This window comes from Streptopelia decaocto (assembly GCF_964273445.1).
Source record: "Streptopelia decaocto genome assembly, chromosome: 1".
Lineage (NCBI taxonomy): Eukaryota > Metazoa > Chordata > Aves > Columbiformes > Columbidae > Streptopelia > Streptopelia decaocto.
In genome coordinates this window covers 138,493,493-138,509,290 of record NC_138663.1, presented here as the reverse complement: position 1 = coordinate 138,509,290, position 15,798 = coordinate 138,493,493, and the positions used below count along the sequence as shown (strand labels likewise).

Below are 15,798 nucleotides of genomic sequence, written 5' to 3'. Positions count from 1 at the left end.
CAAAATTGGAGACCGCATATGAAAAAGATGGTTCATCCATTTCCTAGCAGGGACATGCATCCAGTTTGCCCTTCGATCCTTGAAATGTGAGATATGCCTGAGGAGTGTTCTTTATTATAGTGTCTCACAAATATATCCAGTGATGGTGAGTCCATATGTCTCTGATAAAGGGAAAACCTTATCGTGCATTCCAGCCTTTTCTTTTGTAAACATTCTATGCTAGATGAATTTGGCTCTCAAAGACGAAAGCAGTAATTGTACTAGCTAATAAAATTTTCTGTTGCTGTCCTTCCAATCTGGTCTTCCAAGCATCAACAGACTTTAAAACTGGCTCCTGGGAAATGAAAAGATATTAGAAAGCAGTACAAACCCAAAACTTGTTTGCAAGTTTTCAAGAATGGGGATCTGATCCTCATTCTCAAGTAACAAAAACTTAAATGCAGCTACTTGTTGTACAGTTTTCAGGTTGAATGTACAAACAACTCAGTTCCTCCTACTGTTCATTCTCTGACAGATGCCTCGGCCGGAATACATCTGTGCTCTGCCCAAACCCAGTTCTAGCAAGCTGCCATTATTACTTGCATGTGCTTTTGTCTCCACTAACAGTTTAAACAGACAAGTAACAATCCTCTTTAAATGCTTGTGTCCAAAGTATCCTCAGGGGCTATTTTCTCCTTTACATATTGAAGCTCTCATAGAAGTTAACAGCAGTCATACATACATGCAATCATACATATAAGCAGTCCAGAACAATGTAACTATTTGAAGGTACTTTTGTCTTTACATGTGATAGGGAGCTTCTGTATTCTTTTGATGACTTATCTCGTGAAGCAAACACCACCACTATTTATTTCAGCCATGTATAATCTTCCCCTATGATTATTAAGAGAGGCGACAGACTGGTTTGATTTTCGAACATCTACTTCTCGGACAAAGCTAACACTGGCACTCACTGGGACTTATCCAGCTGTGGGAAATCCAACCAGAGAAAAAAAATATGCTTACAAGTCTTTGAAGTTATATTAATTAAGTTAAGAGAGTAATTATAAATGATGAACAAACACAACACCAAAATATATTTTTTAAATTCTGCCATTAAAAAAAAGGCTGTTGACATGTTGGTATGTTAAATATGTTTGGCCTCAATTTTCAGTTACTGCAGGGTCTTTTTATCTCATTTTGAAAGGAGAAATAAGATTTTAATGGCGAAGAAGTTGCATGTGTGTTACAACACCACAACAGTGTAAAAAAAGCCAACGATCTTTAACATAGTCAAGAAACATCTGAGCTTCCTTTGCCCATAGAACATGATCTTTACTTTCCCAAGTCCCATCTGCATGTACAATACACTGAGGAAGGAAGAAATGCAGGCACCACTTCCTCTTTCTCTCTGTGCCTTGATTGTTCCTGATTAAAAAATGGAAATAATAATGTTGATTCAGCTACTGGAGTTAAGCAAAACTAAATTAACTACTTTCATTAAATGCTTTAAGATATTTGAATAAGTTTCTTCAGAAATGCGGAGTGCTATTTATTCATATCAGCAGCTATCTCTGGCTGAACTGTCCTGTAACCTTTTGTGAGCATTCCCTTCTCCAGCTGAACTCGGCTGATAACTGCTCTCTGTTTTGAAGTACGTGTGTCACTCCATCTAAAAAAGCCTAGAAAAGACTTAGACAGAACTGGCACTTCTCTTTTTTTGGGTAATGAGAATAAAGCAAAACAAAACAAAAAAAATCACACAAGGTTTTAGGATTAAACCTTTGCAGATGAGCAACAACAACAAAAAAGGCATCTTTTTGGATGTTAAATTCTTTGCAGGCTTTGCCTGAGCATTACAAGAATAATCACCAACACCTCCTAAAAGCAAGCCTTTTCATCAGCTCCACAAGCTCAGATTTCAAGGAGAGATCTGGTAAGAATCTTATTAATACACCTATGTATGTTGCCACAAGGGAGACAGTCTCACAGCAAAAATGAGGTCAAATTCAGCAGCACTGTCCTAAAGAAAACTGTCTCCTGGTCACAAATCACTTGTGGAGTACCATGTATCAACTTTACTGCTTCAGATCTATGCCAGCTGTAGCCAGTAGGCTAGAAATACAAAGCTAAATTCAGCTCTCAGTTGAATGTCGATTCTTCTAAATTTCATGCAATCGGTCCACTTTCGTACAAACGTAACTTAGGGTAAAATATGACCCATAAACATTCTAGCACAGACACGGACATCCAGAAATTTAACATGGAACTTCTTAGCCCAAGAGCATTGTCCTCTGAAGACAATTATTCCACAAAAATTTCCTCCTTCTCCTGCCAGTGGGACCAAGTTAGCCCCTCTTTTTGCACGCAGTTCAGACTTTTTGTCCTCATTTTCTTTGAACAGCTCTGCCCCCTGCCTGCATCTCAGCATTTATTTCTTCTAGCTTCTCACATTCTTCCCAAACATCCCTCCCAAATGCTCCATTTGGATCCTTCTGCCACGTTGAAGTTCCATAGTAACATTACTCAGCTAGATTTTAGTAACTCTTCAAAACAGCTTGCAGTCAACTAAATTGTGTTCCTGCACAACCAGTCATAACCAGGAAACTCCAGAAAAGCTCACTTTAACTCACTTCATTTTTGTTTTCTACTTTTTTTTTTTCACCTGAAAAATATGTAGAATGAAAATGAAAGTAATTCTGGTAAGAGACTGAATTATCACGGAGCTGGATATGGATGTGATCCAGACAAGAGGGCTCTCACTCCACCATAGAGACAACTTTAACTGACCTAGCTCAGTTATTAACAGCAGTTTGGTCAAGACAGCCTAGGGCTGAATGCAGTGAAAATGCATGGCTCAAACCATACACAAAATCCACCCGAGATCCAACATAATACAGTCTGCATGATCAGGGTGGAACAGTTACTGCCATCTAAACTAGCTATGTAAATGCTAGCTCTTAATCTCCATGAGGTGAAAACTTCCTCCAAAAAAACCCCACGGCCCAAAAACAAGACCTCAGGTGTCAGTTCTATTCTGACATGCCAGAGAAAGACCACAAGTATTCAAAAACTTCACTAGGAGGCTAAAGCAAACCCATTAGGGTAAAAAAAGAGATTGCAATGCACTTTTAGAGTGATAACAAGGCACAAAATTGAGAGATAAAGATAAAATCAGCTAACATAGCTGTAACTATGTTTCCCAACTGCTCTCAGAAACTGACAAACACCATTATCCCTATCTTGAAGACCAGTAACTCAGACATTGAAAAATTAAGTGACTTGTGGAAAGTTACATAGAAAGCTAGAAAGAAACAATGAATGCTGTTTCCCTAATCAGTCGCTTATCCTGGCCAGTACCTATTTACTTGCATAGATGACAGTAGTGACTGCACTGCAACCAGAAGCGGGTACAGCTTCTGATACTGCATCGCAGCTTTGTCTAAAAAAGTGTTTAAGAAAGGATTTGAATGTGTTCCAGTTCCCTGTAAAAAGAGACTCAGAGATTAGCAGAAAGTTAATTCCGGCATCCAGAAATGCCCAGCACCAGGGAAAAATACTGAGCTTTCCCTTGTCCAGCACAAAGTACAGCATAGCGGAATGTACTGCAAAAGCACAACTGGCTTTTAACCTCATTCAGGAGCAGCTGCTTTCACAGCAGTGAAATGTTTCAGGCTGAGCCTGACTAACTTAGTGGATAAATGCTATGAAGTTGGTATAGCTCAGAAGGAACCAGCTCATTTAGAAAATGTCACTATCTTGAAAACACACTTTTTCTATCCAATTGGAGCAAGTTATGAAGCTTTCAAAACTTGGCTGTGGCTCAGAGAGGAAAATAAAAGCAGTATTTTTATGAAATGCTGGAAATTACAAAACACGGCTTGGACTTCAAATGGTCCACCCATGAGCCAGGACGGGCTGGGCCTTCGCTGGGAGTTCGTGTCGCTTCTAATCACTTGTATTAGTTTAGCACTAGCAAAAGGTGCCAGATTGGTACCCTCAGGCGCTGAATTCCCTATTTATTCTCAAAGCGGTTACAGCAGGAGGGCAAGCTATCATAGAGATAACAACCCCTGCTATGACTCCTCATGTCCAAGGACCTGGTGACAGGAGGGTGATGTGGTCTCAGTGTTGTACTGGTTTCCTGATGACTCTGATGTGACTACCCACAGAGAGGCCAGTTCCCTGTGCTACATGTTAGGAGGACGAGTTCCTAAACTGCAGGGCTTATGAAAGGGAAATAATGGAGAAGCATCCTACAGGTATCCTCCCAGACACTTTGAGAAAGAACCAGGGATTATTTTCTTTGCATTATATTCAAGCTGTCTCAAAATGAACGAATACTAGAGAAAGCGACGAGGCCAGAGAGAGTCGACGTACTGAGTACAAATGAGATTTATATGTGGCTTGAGTCACTCCAGCCAATTAGCTACCCACCAGGCTATTTGGTTTATTGTCCCTGCTGGATAAAGATTTAATAAGCAGTCACCTAGATGGGAAGCATGAGACTTGCAGAAAGGAAACTTTTCACTACTCTACACGGAAAACTTGAGCCCAGTCCTGCAACAGCTCTGCACAGCTGATTCCCATTGATGTGTCAAAGCCTGCAAAATGAGGCTCTTTATCATGACAGTCCACGTAGGTGGAAAACACAGGAAATACAGGACAATCTTTCATGACATAATTACCATGTCAGAAATCTTCCACACATTCCAAATACTCTATGGGAATTAATAAAGCATTCTTCAGGATTTTTCTCCAATACTCGGTCATATCCAGGACTCCTTAGACATTTTTCATAGCATGAAAGTACAAAATACGGGATTTTAAAATCTTGTCTACTGGGGAAATGTGCTGTGTAGGGAACATCTTAAACAATTCAGTCTGTGTTCGGAAAAGAAATACAGATTCATCGCAACGAGGAAGGATGTTCAAGAGTATCCTGAAAAAACACCCAGTACTGAAGCCAAAGGACAGGATGAAGTGGGCACAACAATATAAAGTTGACAAGAAAATTTAACTGACAGTGATAGAAATAATAGGAAGCTGCCAAAGCCTAAGCTACACCGGGGCTTCTTCAGATACTACTTGCACTAAAATTGAAACTAAAAGCACCAAGAACATTTTTTAAAACTCCTTCAGACAGGAAAAATCCTAGGAGCAGCAGCAGCAAAATAGAAATGACAAACTCTGGGAAATTATAGAAAAAGAAATGGATGTCAAATTTAAGACAGACTGAAAACAAAGCAAAAAAGGCTGAATTTCAGGACTGGACATTTCATGACTTTTCTCAGCAGGCATGCCTGGTATATAAGGCTTTAACATACTTCGTCGGAAGACTTCTTTTCCTGTTAATACTGCTCGTTGTAAGAGAGCTCAAAGTCATTCATTTAGACACAATTTTTGTAAGGCACTGTCCCAGAGGGTGTGGCCCGGTGTCCTGGGAATAGCATTTGTCAGCTTTAGAGAACCAGCAGAGGGAGCACATTAGCAATTAAACACGGTTTTCTTGTGTTTGTGCCTAAACAATGACATTTTTTGGTTGTTTTTCTGTTGTTGTTGTTTTGTTTTCATTCTCAGCATTCCCCTCTGTCACTAATAGCTGTGACTCAGCTATCAAATTGCTAGGAGTTTAGGAGCCAAAGCCATGGAGAATAACAGGCTGCATGTCCACTCCACATAAAACGATAGTGCACATAAGCTTTTACCTAGTTGTCTTTCTTTCCTCTCACCGCATATCAACCTCCATCTTACCCATTCCTGACATCCTGCCCATGAAATCTTGCGTTGCCACACGACGATTGCTCTCAAATTCCTGCACTGTGACCACTAAATTTCTAGCCAGAAAGAAAGGCATATGGATCTCTAGGGAGGAAAGAGAAATCAATAATTAACTTTCAGTCAGCTAAAAGGACAACTCTGAAGTCCATAAGGCAACTTTCCCAGTCCTACTTTTGTATCGTCAAGGGGTTGATCGCACTTCCAGCTATTGATGATTTTAGAAGCAAGATATTAGGAAGCTTGCCTTTTAGTTGGGAAAAAAAACCCATACCATCAGTAGAGTACATGCCATGATCTATTTGCCTCAGAATCAAGTGGCACACCATGCTTGCCTTAATTTTTAGCCTTACCACAATCCCAAGACAAACCTATTATGGAAGCATAACATTAAACGGTCATCTACAGGTGTAACTGACAGAATGGCACCACTTCTGTCCTGCAAAGGGCTTCCCATCGGTGCTTTGCAGAAGGTTGGGAGCACTGCCCATTCAGGTTTCCTTTCCTCTTTGCTGTAGTTACCAACTCGTTTTAATACAGACTTGTATAACCACTGATTTGATACTAACTCAAACATCCAGGAACACCATATGGGTTTTGGTTCACCCTTTGAACTGTCATTTACACTTGTGCAAAACAGACATAAAATGTCACCTAGGGGTTTGTGTCCACCCACTTGAGAAAAGCACAAGGAAAGGCATATGACACAGAATAAAGTCCTAAAGACACTGCCAGTGTCTGAATTAGGTAGGACAGGTTTCTGTTAGAACACCTGCCTTTCATAGAAGATGCTGAGGAACAGTATCTGATAAGAACAAGTACAGCACAGGCTACAAAACTGCCCTCCACCGGGCTAGCGGGGCAAGCTGTCCCTAATGGGAAGTGACCACTTGCCATGAGAGGATTTCAGCCTTTGTGCTCCCCTAGCCTTTCTTCACATAGTGCCTCGCAGTGCCAACCCGGCCAGGAGCTCACTCCTCTGCGAGGTGAACATCTGCCCCATCAGAAACATGCTGGAACCCCCCACATTGACTTCACCAGAGCCAAACCTCAGCTGTCAAAGGAGCAGTATTTTTTTATTTAAAGACAGCTTTATCCCATTTCCCCGATTTCCCATTCCTGTATTTTAACCACTTCAAGATAGATAGTTTTCACTATATATGAGAAAAGCTGAACTTTATTCTTCTCGCAAACTCCTGGGATACGTAGTAACCTGCCCCGTGGCACCGGCTGCCCCTGCGGCTGTGGAAGATGGAGGTGGCACACGTCCCTGTGCCTCCAGTGACCATTTTACAAGACCCGTCCGCAAGCAGAACTCCCGCCAGCGCTGGGCAGTCAGAATGCTGTCATAGTACATGATGGCACTGAAGGACTAAGTACAAAAACATACAAAAACACATTAGACCTAGACAGTAATCATTCTGAAATGCCAGTTTCCTCTTAGAGGAGAATTGGAGCAGTGCCGTTAGAACTAAATATTAACTTTTAAGATAAATAATAACCAGGAATCTAGGTAACATCGTCAAAGTAAAAACCATCCTGGATAAAAGCCTTCGCTTTCATTCACTCCTCACCGAAAATTTGCTAAATCTGTGAGAATATGCTCAAGTTAATGTTGTACAGGTATTACAAAAGTATCTAAAAATTTGGAGCGTGGTTAAACATAACTCTTTAGCAAGAGCAACCTGGATTATTGACATTGCATTAAAAATCCAATTTATTTTTCACAACAGATAGCTTGTTTACTTTCTGAATTTTCTTGGGCCAAACTAACAAAATCAGTGAAGTCTGTTTCACTCTGATTTGCCTCTGCCGCACAGTTTGAACTGAAGACCCTAAAGAGAGAACAAGTTATTCTTTAAAAACAACTCCAGTGCACTGTTTCATTAAAAAAAAAAAAAAAACAACACAACAACAACTAAAAGTTTTGCTTAAAAAAAATCAAAGTAACAAAGTTAAATTTCAATGTTTAATTTTCCATTAACATTTATGAATCTTTTTCAGCAGAAGCTCTTCACCATACGGATCACAGTGTAAAAAAGTCTTATAAAAAGAGACAGGAGTGAAACCAACTGAAATCTATAAGACCACAGCATGCCATCAATTTCTAAACAGAACGCCTATTCAAATCATTCTACTTAAAACCTCATATGGTCTGCAAAAACGAGCAGGGTTTTCTTGAAATAATTTAAATAACAATTTATCTAAGACTGTAATCTTTCTTGTACAGGATTTGTAAGCCATGCCACAGAATTCTCTTGCAGGGGACACTGTTCCCTATTTACATCAAAGTTTTATATAAATAATATTACTTTTTAAAAAATTTTCTGCAGCTGTTTTCCCTTATGAATAAGCTGGGCCTATGAAGAAAATGTGAAAATATTAAAACTGTGAGTAATATTTATAATAAAGATACGTCCAACTCAGGAAATTGCTACAACTGTCTTTATCAAAATAAACAAGTGATATTTTTTTTCCTGCTTTAAGAGAAAAGCAAAATCCTCTGCTATTAAAATTAATTTGACTTGGTATTTGGATTTGTTTTATATCCCATTTTTGGTTCTGTTAAAAAAAAAAAGCAACAACAAACAAAAAACCACCCCAACACAACACAAAAACATATACACAAAATAAACCCCAACAGCATTGCTTTTCGTTTCACGGGAGTGAAAGAGGCACATACACACGCCACTCAGCCCAAAATTACTCTAGCTACAGGGCATGGCAAAGCATGAAATAACTGCTCCAGAGCACTTCCTCATGTGGGTGTGTTAGATAACTGTCTGCTCCAACGCTAAAATAAAGCGCACCGTGACCCGATCAACCCGGTGAGCCCTGCTCTGCACAGCTGCCCGGGCTGCGGGCACAGGAACCCCGAGCACCCCTTGCTGCCCCGCACACGCCGCTCGGCCAAACTCGCTCCTTCTCCCCTGGCCAACAGATTCGACGCTCCACGAGTTCCAGCTACAGCATCATATGCCGGATTTAAGTTTACTTAGGCATACTTTACCCTTTGCTGCTCTAGTCAGATTGCAAACAGACTTTGTGCTATTGAAAAGGCTAAGATTTTTTTTTTTTTTCTAGAAAATACTTGGGGTTCAAAGAAAATTAAATCCTGATAGTGAAAAAGTTTTTAAGATTTAAAAAAGATCTTACTGGCTGATGAAAAATGTTTCTCTTACTCCGGCTCTCTTTCTCTGCTCCAATTCTTCTTGCCTGGGGTTTTCATAAAATCAAGAGGCAGCTCCTAGCCATTTTTAAAGTTTTTCAAAAATGTTAAGATGAGGCTGGGCTTCTGCTAAATGTACGCATAAGAATCCCGAGGGCAGGTTCACCTATCTCCCTACAAAAAACCCAGGCTGTTGAGGAAGGTACATCCGCACAGGTTTAGGAGAAAATGACAGGTGCCTGAAAACCCACCCACCCCAGCAGGGGGACGGCTGTCAGTGCTCCAGATGCACCACTGCAGACTGATCACCATCCAAAGGCATCAGCGACTCCACATTTAAGACCTCTACATTTTTGGCATAAATTCAGCATCCCCTTTACATTCAAATCTGAGTTGCAAAACTTGAGATTCAAACTTTAAGACATGAGGAAACACTTTGCTACAGTTAACAGGTCCTTTGAAGCAATAAACACATTTAAAGTCTACCAACAAAATATTAATTTAGAAGCTTGAATAAAAAGGAGGAGGGAAAAAAAATAGGAAGCAATCAGTGCCATTCCCCCGCTACAAGATGAGCCACCAATTCTTGGCACACCGATATATAAAACCTCAAAAAGTTTTGCTCAGGTTCTGGAAATAAAGCTGCTAATAAAATGGAGCAAGTAGTTTCTGTAGTTGAAGTGCCAGTGAATAGATTTGCTGCTTTGGATTTCAATTAACTTAATTTGTTCAGCGAGGAGGCACTTCTGTCGAAACTGGGGAGTCGTAAGTTAAAGGACAGCTGAAAAAAAAGCCCCAAACAACAGCAAAAAAAACCTACTGGCAGTAAAAGTTCTCCCTGGCTGTAAAATAATGGATTTTTAAGAAACATTTCAAAGGATTTGAAGGTTTTGGAGAACCTCCTAGGCAGTCCCAGGTGGGTTGGGAATATTGCATTATGGACTTCTTTGTGCTAAGAGGAAGGCCTAATGCATGTTTTTAAGAAGTCCGCCTCTTGCTATTAAATAAATAATTTTCTATTAAAAAAGGCGTTTGTTATTGTTGAGAGACCTCCACTGATCAGCGTCCATTTTATATAATTACTTAGGATTCTCCAGAACATTTTATGTAACTCACTTCCAATATTTCTTTTCTTTCTTTTCTTTTTTTTTGTTACCAGCAGAGTAGTAGTTCGAGTCTCTAACAGAAATGACAGAAGCTCAGATAAAAAGACTATTTCAAATGGATGAATTTAAGCAGTCTTTAGAACCCATGATAAATCTGGGCTCCAAAAACTCGACATGTTAATGTTAATGTTAAATGGGCTATGAAATGCATCACAAATCCCTCCCCAGAAAAAGAAAAAAAAAAAAAAAAAAGGAAAAAAAAAATCAGAGAAAAGCTTCAATGTTGAAATTACAAATAAGCAGCATATTTGTGGAATTAAAAATGGTAAATAAATAGTTACTATTTCTGGACAAAATGGCTCGATAGATTTCATAATTTGCCACCACTGTAAAAAATATCTATTCCCTTCCCCCCTCCCTTTGCCGGCAGTACACACGGAAACACAAGCATAACCATGCATAAAGTGGGAGGGTGGGGGGCAGCCAAGGATACAAACTCCCTCTGAGAAAGTTTGAATTCCTATTAACTCAGCGATGCCTCCATAATGTTACATTAGATCAGCAACGTAAAAGTTGGAATATACATCTCCTTTCTTCCCAGTAAAGGAAACTGGAAAAATACTAATAGTGAAAGATAGACGTTAAAAATATCCAGGAGGAAAAAGTACATGTACAATAACCAAAATTAACCCCATCCGCCCCCACACCAAAACAGACAAACAGCAAAATCTCCGAATAAAAATCCTGTCAGGAGGAGTGGAACCTGCTTTCATTTACTGTATGCCAAGCATGGACTTTAAACTTACAGTGTGCATATATATATAAAACAAAGAAAGAGAGTCACCGTTAACCCTGGTCACCGGCATTACAGTTAAAAGTCATTGGCAAATACTAATAAAACCCCATTTAGCAGTAAATAAGGAGAACATGATATATGGACGGACAGATGGAACTGCATAAACAGAAAAGAAAAAGCAGAGCGACCCACAAACACAGGGAGAGGGCTGTTTTAAAAGAGTGAAAGATATTGATTCACTTGGAACTAGTGTTGGAAAACAAACGTATTTGTTTCCTTTGTAATTAAAAAAAAAAGTAATTAAAGTGAATCATAAGGGGGCACACCCTTAAATAAGTAGAAGGGGAAAAAAACATTTGTAGAGGGTAAGGCCTTCTATAGATGTTCCGAATTTTAAGCTAGCAAATAGGTCTGGCAAACTTACATCTCTAAATTAAAAATCAAGGCGGGGGGGGAGGGAGGAGGGAAATAAAGAAGTGCCGGTGGTTTAAGGAGAGTAGAGGCTTTATTCTTTTATTTTTTATAAAAGTTGACTGGCCTACCTTGTTCCCCAGTCCTCAGTTTGTCTCCTCATAGTCGCTGTCTCCCTGGAAGTACAGTGTGAGTGGTAATGACTGCCTGCCTCCCTAATGAGTCCATTTTCCTGCTCTTGATGTTGTGTATATACACACACTGCAACCTACCTTACAAACCACAGAGACGGGAAAGGGAGAGCGAGCGAGAGAGAGCGAGCGAGAGCCAGCGAGAGTGCGAGAGACAGGCAGGGAGAGAGAGAGGGAGAGAAAGGCGCACAGACAAAGCCCTCCTACCAGACAGCAGACAACCCTCCTTCCCCTCTCCAGCAAAATACAACTCGGCTAATGCAGCAACAGGTTCAATACCGCCAGGCTGAGGCAGCCGAGAAAAGGTAGACGGGTGCTGAGCGGGATCGCTGGCAAATAAACAGTTTTTCGTGCCGGCTGGCTCCACCTTTCTTATTTATGTTACAGGATGTTGGAATGCATTGTTTCAGACAGTCCACGTAATTATCATAATTTTTTTTTTTTTTTTTGGTGCATATTAGCGTGAAGCGCTGAAACGTATCAGCCATTCTGCTCCGTAACCTTATAGCTTTAACACATGCAGGGAAGGTGTAAACATATCTCTTTTGACAGGCATGCTACACAAAGCCCACTGATGATTTTAAAGTCATGAGATCTTTCAAGAAAGGCGCTCCTGAAGATAGGTTTCCCCAGACAATAGGGGAGCAGAGAAAATTGATCTGGATGAGGAAGAAGTCTTCATAAGAGACTGCTCGGTAAACAATTGAAAAGAGAGGGCTCTTGTCCCCAGCATTCCCTCCTTTCAAAAATATATATTGGGAAGCTTCTACCCCTACAGCTATAATAATGTGCTGTGCTTATGTCTGAACAGGTGCAATGCATATAGTACATGGTGTTACAAGGACAGAAATAAATCTCTCAAGTAAGGGGAAAAAAAAAAAAAAAAAGAAAAAAGAAAAAAACCTAACAAACAAAAAAATCCACCCCACATCTTCCCAGTTGCAAACAGGCCAAGGTTATTTAAAATACAGGTTTAATTTGAAGAATGTTCTCCCCACTCCCTATATTTTTTGGCTGGGGGAGGGGGCTCAAGGGAAGGTGTAAAGGGAAGGCAAAGATGGGAAAATCAATACAGGTAATCAGTTACTAGATTTTTACTTTAGCAATATTCTGTCATATTTGAAGACAATATATGCTGCTTCTAAAATAATTTTTACTCAGCCCTGCTTCTCATCACATGTAAACTTATGCTATCACAAACATTTTGTTGATTTTAATGACAACTACAGGCATGTGAAAGTAGCACAAGCAGGAAAGCAAGATCTTGTAACAGTATTGCATCTTTGGACACAGCTTCTCCAAGAACTTTATCTGCAGGGTATTTTTAGATGGAGAAACTGGGTCCAAGAAAAAAAATTTTAAAAGGTTAAGTGACATTCCCAAGGTTATGCTGTAAATCAGTGGGGAAACAGACAAGAACCCAAACTCTCCTGATGCTTAACACACAATTTGCGTGGATTAACTCATACCCACCTAAAAGTGTCCCACCTAAGCCAGTAGTGGAGGCTCCCTCTATTGTCAGTGGGGAGACAAGCACCTCCCAAAAGCCATTCATCCCAGCTTTCTCTCTCTCTCTCCACTGAGAACAGAGACTACACAACTAGATTAGGCGCAGCAGCTAGCTCATAGTTGGCTAAAATTAAGTAAAATGAATCTCACTTTTGATCTACAGCTCTATTACAACACCCTACTTCCCAAAACATATTTTTATTATTGCCATTTATTATTAGGCAATATATGCCTAACTTGCAGTGATCGAAAAGGGATAGCCTGGTGACTAAAAGAGACAGGTAAACTCCCTAGACTCATGGATTTGTACCCTCAGGCTGGCTGGATATTCATGATACACAGCCTTTATAGTTTTAACCAGCCTGGTGACTGGTGAATTTGATTTGTTTTGTTCACTGGTAGCTGCTCCAAATTTTTGTATTTTACTTGTAAACATTCTGTTTTCATCCAGATGTACGTTAAATACAGAAGGATTAAATATTTTTTTTTTCAAAAGGTTAATTTTCACTGATGTTTTCATCAAAACACAGCCTTTCTTACCTTACAGTAAAATATAAAGAGCAAAAAGCTCTATTAGGTGACACAGTTCAACTCCTGTAATATTTAGCTACATACACACCTGGCATATGTAGAGACAGCTCTACAAGTTACTCCAAACAAATATATATTGCAAAAATGTAGCCCTATTACATATTCGCTTCTCTGGACTTTATGACCATATTCACCTTATTGAAGGGTATGTAAGGTCAGGAAAGCAGAAAGCACATTTGGAGACTTTGCTTCTAACTGGTAACTCAATCTGGCTGGTTATGTACCAACTGACCATGCCCAGCCTCAGGTTTTCCACCTGTAAAATGGACTCAACTGTAGTTCCATGAGCAGATGGTACCATAAATATATGAAGTACTTTGTCTTCATATCTCAGCCTGGCATCTTTCAGAGCTTTATGATAGAGAATATGATGGGAAAAATATACCTTATCAAGGGGACGTGTAACAGAGCCAGTTGATGAAAACCACAAGATTTTATATACTACTATTAAATTCTAATAATAGGAATAGTCTTTTAATTTAAAGTTTAAAAACTAGATCTACACCAAAATGAGGATATCAGATGTAATAAGTTCCTAGTTGTCTGGAACATTTGACCCCAAAATAACATTCATTCCTCAGTCCCACCTACCTGATACATACAAATCTGAAGAGATTCAAAATGTACCAAGTTTGGATAACATACGGACTTGAACCCTTCAAATTTAACAGACATTCAGGTTGAAATCCAAGTACTAAGTCAGAAACAGTTAAGGTTGAAAAATGTTCAGATTTGCAACTGATCCAGATCCAAAAACTGTACGTTGGGAGGCAACTAGATCCTTACTTCCTGGAATATCATATATGTATCTGAACTAGGATCACAGGCCAAATTTGCTCATATTTTGAGGAAGCCTGAATCTCAGTAAGTACATTAGAACTGAGCCCAGTTCCGTCCAGCTATGTCAATGCTTAGAACCAGACCCAAACTGGAACACAAAGCCACCCCTTCCAAAGTTGCATGGGGTTTGTGTACATGCAGAACTGCAGAATTAAACCAAGCACTTTCAAACCTCAAGATTGTTTGAAGGCAAATATGAAGTAGATTCCAACTTAAGCTAGTTTTGGCCCTCAATCAGAAATTAATCCAATTAGCTGTAATCTTTATAAAATTGGAATATCTGACCTGAATGAAAACCCCAAAAGATGTCATCTGCACAACTGGTTCCTTGTCTGCAAGTCTTTCGAAATGGATCTAAACCATCAATGGTCTGATTCTCTGTTGTCTTATAAATCATTCAGTCTACCTAAACCACATAAAAAGAGCATAAAAAAATCCTGAGTGGTGCAATTGACCAGAGAATCCCGATTGAATGTTTCGCTAACATAAAATTGTTTTCCTGTGTGCTTGATTCAAAATGTTTGACGAGAGGCGGCTCTCCGTCACGCCGCATTCCTGTGGGCCTGGAATTCCTCCTCTCCATTACGTGAGCAGGTTGAGGGCTACGTGCTTGGTTCACTTGCAGGAAGAGGAAAGAGGGCATGTAACTGCTGACAGCTTTCAGCCCAGTCACAGGACTAGACACGCACCTGCCATGTGATGGTGAGGGCCTACATGGCTGTCACATGGCTGGCCCACGCTTGGCCACGCAGCAGGACAGCCAAGGAAAATCCTGCCACGTGCCCGGGAATGTACCTCTCCCACAGCAGAGACACCAAATTTTGGTTATGCCACACATGGGCTCACCCCATGAGAAAGAAGCTGGAACAGAGGGTCTCAGACGCCTCAGTAAAAAGCTGCATTATCCATCCTGAATGCAAGAACAGGCAATGCTGATCTACCCAGTAGATGATACTCCTATTTTTCTTTTCCTGTAAACTTGTCTTCTTAGTTCAGAGTTAATCGCTAGACACTGCCATTAGGGAGGCAAAGGAGCCCCAACCCCTCTAGCAGAGCCTTGAAAAGAATGAAAAAAACATTAGCACTATAGTAGGTGGAAAGTTCTGGTGCTTGGCTCAGCAGAGGCCACATCTACAGTTCTCCCAGGGAGATGCAGAGCCCTAAGAACACACTGATCTTCAGTAGTAAAGGGGACATGGGAAAAATCAAACTGCCCACCAGAACTGTGAAATTCTGCTGCAAATGACGAGATTGTGGATGACGGACCAAGAGGGAAGTAAGGTGCTTTGGTGCCAAATAACATGTTCTATACTGCGCTGGTCTCTCTTCTTTGTATTGCCAAGTGCATCAACATGCTGAGTTTAGATATATCTTGGAGTCATAGCATCATATAACCATATCTGAGGCTAAAAGCTACTTCCTTTGAAA

At 40.1% G+C, this 15,798-nt stretch overlaps 1 protein-coding gene across 10 annotated transcripts in view; it reads right to left on the bottom strand.

The window, feature by feature from the left end:
• Positions 1–15,798, bottom strand: part of ZBTB20 (zinc finger and BTB domain containing 20) — a 512,466-nt gene that overhangs the window by 472,016 nt on the left and 24,652 nt on the right. For 7 of the 10 annotated variants that reach the window (XM_082063097.1, XM_082063090.1, XM_082063095.1 and 4 more), the window contains exon 1: positions 11,371–11,946. The exons of 2 other annotated variants lie outside the window; for them this stretch is intronic. The gene's annotated coding sequence lies outside the window, so the exon portion shown is untranslated. Of the gene's footprint in view, positions 1–11,370; positions 11,947–15,798 lie in introns of those variants that run through there. One more of the 10 variants, XM_082063096.1, reaches the window with a different exon arrangement.